The sequence below is a fragment of the Arachis duranensis genome, chromosome 6 (assembly GCF_000817695.3).
Source record: "Arachis duranensis cultivar V14167 chromosome 6, aradu.V14167.gnm2.J7QH, whole genome shotgun sequence".
In the NCBI taxonomy this organism is placed as follows: Eukaryota; Viridiplantae; Streptophyta; class Magnoliopsida; order Fabales; family Fabaceae; genus Arachis; species Arachis duranensis.
In genome coordinates this window covers 3,415,269-3,420,524 of record NC_029777.3, presented here as the reverse complement: position 1 = coordinate 3,420,524, position 5,256 = coordinate 3,415,269, and positions in this window count along the sequence as shown.

Genomic DNA, 5,256 nt, shown 5'->3' with positions numbered 1-5,256 from the left:
CCCTAGATTTGATTGGGTGCTCAAGACCTCCTTCTCGGTTTGGGATTTTTAAGGTGAATTTGACTCCATCTTTGAACTTGAGATTTTGGATTCCATCGTAATTTCCCCGGCTGGATTTTGAAGAATAGACAATGATTAGGGATGTTTCATCGACCCAATTGTATTCTCAATAAAGTTTCAATCTTGAATTGTATTTTATGTGTGTGGCAGTGTGGGTGAGTGAATGTCTTGTGTGGATTCCAATTTGAGGCCACAGTGAAAATATGAAAATTTTTTGAGAAAGTTTTGAAGATTGGAGATTGAAGAATGAGAGAAGGGGGGCTGTTTGGCTTGGTAAAGAATTAAAATGGAAAGAAAAGGTAAGGGGCACTAGATTGGAGCAGCAAGGATACCTAAGGCCAAGGAAGTTTATCTTCATGCCTTTTATGTTTAACTGGTTCATTAAGCTTGGTGGTCGTGCATGTTGATTAAAATCTTCTTGTTGATTACTTTTAGTTCATTAGGAGTGCTGTTAGTTGTTTGTTTTGGATTGTATTCCCACTCCCTGTGTGGATTTGCGAGTACTAACTATCGTAAAAAAAATTGAGGGGGGTGTGCAGAAGGGGAGGAGATGAGGTGAGGAGACGAAGATGCAGGGGACAATTAGTTCTTTTTAGAATGAGACAAATCCATGTGGACACCTTACCTGACACATGAGAGACTGAAAAACGTATTAAGGTTTGATTTGGTAAAATTTTTATTTTTTTAAAAATAGCTTATAAAAGTTGTCTTTTAAAAGAGCTTTTTAAAAATTACAGTACTTACGTTTGGTAAAAATCAAATTAAAAATGATTTTTAATTAGTACAAGTACTACAATTGTTTGGTAAAACAGCTTTTAAAACTTAAAAAATTTATAATAAACATGTTTATAATTATAACGAAAAATAATTTTTTTTTTCAAATTTTTTAAAATTTTATATAATATTTTAAAATAAAAAATTTATATATTGGCTCATCTTTATAGATCACAAAAAATTGAATACATCTCAAGTAAACTACTCTTACGATTATATATCTATATTTACATATGTATATACATGTTATTATAATTTTGACTAGGAAAAGTATAAGGAACCAAAAGCTTATCAGCCAAAAACTAAACTAAACAAAACTATATTAATTTATATCAATAATTAATTAATTTTAAATTTTTTAAATTCAAAATTTAAAAAATTTTTAATTGATTAAGTAAACCTAATTAAAACCTATAAAAACTTTCTTCTTTTTTCTCACATTAATCTATCCACTTCTAACAATCACAAATTCGAAAAATATATAAAAGAACATCCATTTAATATGAAAAAGAAACATTCTAATATTTAGTAGAAGAAACATCCATATATATTAACTTGTAAAAATTTTGAATTCATCCAAAGGTATTTGGCTGGATTTTGGCTGATATGCTTTTAGTTCCCTAACTTTACTCTTTTGACTAATATTCATTTAAGGAAAATTTTATGATTGGTTTTCATAAACCAAGTCAACCTCTTCACATTTCAAAGAATAGGTAAAAAACAAACATCATAGATCTACTGAAAAAATACAAAAACAACGCACAAAAGAATAATATAAATAGATAAAAGTTCATACCTAATATGTAATAGAGATGTATTTGTGTTGAAATTTGTGAAGATTAGGTTGAAAAATAAAAAATATATGAAGACTATGTTAGAATTTGTGAATGTTAGGATGAGAAATTAGAAATATACGAGAATTTCAATAGCAATATAATAGCGAAAAAATAAATAAAATTTGATAAGTACATGCCAACTTTAAAAAGTTCCCACTTAGATGCTTTCAAAAATACCCATAACTTTTAAAAGCTCCAAACACAAGCACTTGAACTTTTTAATTTACTAAACGCAAAATGAAGTATTCGTGCCTTTTAAAAGCACGAATACTTCTTGAAAAAGCTATATCAAACCAAGCCTAACTCTAATATATATTGAGCTTATAAGCTTATTTATAAGAAATATTTTCACACACTAATCAAATACATTCTAAGTTAAAATAAGTTGTCAGTAAATTGTAAAATTATGGTTTTGGGTCTTTGCATTTTTTTCTGTATCCTTCTAAATTTTTGTTATTATAACTTGTAATAATGGGCTTCAACTTAATAGAAGAATACTTGAATAGTGACCCCTTAAACATAAATAAATTAGTCATATATGTCTTAGACAAATTAGTCATATGCTTGACATGATTGAACCCTCAGAAATTAGAACATAAAAAACAAGATTAATATCCAAATCAATTTACACGAAAATTTTAGTCATATACTTTAGTACTCAATCAATTTTAATCACTAAATTAATTTTTAAATTTTTATTTTATTAGATAAATTAATTTTTATATCAGATTACTTTTCTAAATAAAAAGACTGATCTTAGAATTTTAAAAATTTTTAGAAACTAATATTTCTTTATTAAATAAATGACAAGGATTGCTTTGTTTAATGTTTTATTTTTATCAAAGTTTGATATGAGAATTGATTTGTTTAATTTTTTAAATCAAAGTTTGATATAAAACTTGATATGTCTAATAAAATAAAAAGTTTTTTTTTTGGTTGAGAGTCGGGGTCCTGGGAACCCAAACTAAACAGCAGAGATAGAAATTAATCGGGTAATGATACCCCTCTGATGTCCTCATCTAAGCATTGCCTGATACTTGAAGGAGGCAAATCAAGAAAGATTAGCCCAAAGTCACAAATCAAGCTCTCCTTGGCCAAAAGATCTGCTACTCTGTTGCCTTCTTGGTAGGTGTGCTTGAGCATAACATCCCAATCTTGTCTTAGCAGTGCACCAATAAGTCGCACTAATTTTTCTGGATGTTTGCTTTTTTCTGCTCTTGGGTGATCACTGTATAAGCTGCTAGGGAATCTAACTTGACTAGAATCTTCTTCAAACCCAATCGCCAGCCTACTCTAAGGCCATGAAACACTGCCCAGAGTTCCGCTTGAAAGGCTGAGCAACACCCAAGATTGACCATATACCTTGCAATCCAAACTCCCTCTTCGCTTCTAAATAAACCTCCACAACCTGCATGTCCTGGATTTCCAGATGAGGCTCCATCTGTGTTGAGTTTTATCCACCCACTTGGAGGGGGTGTCCAAGCTATTTGAGCTTCTACTCTCCTTCTTGTGCTCCCTGTCATGAAACTGGCTTTGTTGAAAGCTGTGGTTATCTCATGGGCATATGGAAGGATGTTGAAGGAAGCATTCTGAGGCCTTTTAAACGGTGGAAAAAATAATTCTTTGTTTCGCCATTTCCAAATCATCCAAGTGGTTGTCATGAAGATGGTCAACCATTTGATTTGGCTATTTTGTCCAATTTCCGCTACTAAATTCCAGCGAAACCAGACATCGAAGGGAGCTCTAAAAAAATAACTCAACTTAGAAGGATGAATGAGTTGCATCCAAAGCTTAGACGTTGCAGGACAGTCATGGATCACATGCTCCATCGTCTCGGGAACACCCGCACACCGATGACAATCTGGAGGAGAGCCAAAGAGTCTTGCCCTCCTGGTTGAGATCATAATTCTCTTATGGGCAGCCAACCAATTAAATATTTTGATTCGTTGAGGTCTCGACCATTTCCAAATCAGGTTCCAGGTTACATCTACAACACCAGGTCGATTTGCTATGGCGTGATATGCACTAGCCACAGTGAAGTCTCCATCTTGTGTTAAATCCCAAAAAATTCTGTCTGCCTCCAACACATTATTTGGGGCTGGTATGGCTCTAATTTTGTTCAGATCTGCTTGAGGTAAGAATACCCGAAGCCTGTCCAGATCCCAATCACCATCACTATTCACATAATTAACCACTCTACAGTTTCTTTCTTCATTGCATAAGGGTGCAATTACCCTTTCTTCCAAAGGTAGGCAGTTTCTCATCCACTTATCACCCCAAAAATTTATGCTTTCTCTATTTCCTACATTGAATGTTATATGTTGTCTAAATTGCTTCCATGACTTAGCCAGATCCTTCCAAAGCAGAGAATCCGTTGCTGCCACAGGAAATTCATTGAGAAGGTTCTTGCCTCTTCCATACTTACTATATAAAACATCAATCCATAGCTCATCTTGTTCATTAATTAATCTCCAAAGAATCTTGCACATAAAGGCTTCATTCATGTGGGTGAGTTTGTGAAAGCCTAGGCCTCCTTCACATTTCGGCTTGCACAGAGTGTTCCAACTCATAGCGTGAATTTTGCGAGCATTTTGATCCTCTCCCCAAATAAATTTTCGTTGAAGCTTTTCAACCTCATATATGATTCCTTTGGGTATTCTTGAGTGCATCATGTCGAAATTGAGTATTGGAGCTAGCACCTTTTGTGCTAAAGTTAACCTGCCTGCGAAGGATAGGCAGCTAGCTTTCCATCCCCCCAGCTTGTTGTTGACTCTATTTAGGACATGCTTATAGTTATCTCTGGCTCTTCCCTTGCCTTGGATCACATCACCTAAGTACCTTCCAATACATTTGGTTTCCTTATAGCCACTCATGTCACACAATCTGCTCCTCATGTTATTTTCCACCTTACTAGAAAAAAGATGGAAGTCTTGTTGGTATTTATTTTGAGCCCTGATGCTTCACCAAAAAGTTTAAGAGTGTCCACAATCATATGCATTTGAGCACTGTTCGCTTCCGCAAATAAAAGAAGATCATCCGCAAAAAGAAGATGTGAGATGTAGGGACCATCCCTCCCCGCCTTCATTGGACACCAATCACCATTTCTTACCCTATCCTCTATTAAATGGGATAGCTTGTCCATAGCTATAACAAAGAGATAGGGTGAAATCGGGTCCCCTTGCCTAATTCCCCGAGAAGGGTTGAACTGATTTGTTTTGCACCCATTCCAAAGAAGGCTGTATGATACTGACCTCACACAAGACATAATGATTCTGCACGTCTGAATTGGAATATTGAATTCTATTAAGCAGTTTTCAATAAAATTCCAATTAAGCCGGTCATAAGCTTTCTCAAAGTCTATCTTGATGGCCATAAATTGCTTTCTTCCTTTCATCCGTCTCATAAAGTGCACCATCTCCTTAGCTATAATTATGTTATCATGAATTATCCTTCCCGGAACAAAACTGGATTGGTTCAGAGCTATTCTTCCTTGGAGGGTAGGTTTGATTCTTTCCACCAAGATTTTTGTGAGGCATTTATACACCACATTGCACAACGCAATTGGTCTGAATTGGGTGAGAAATTC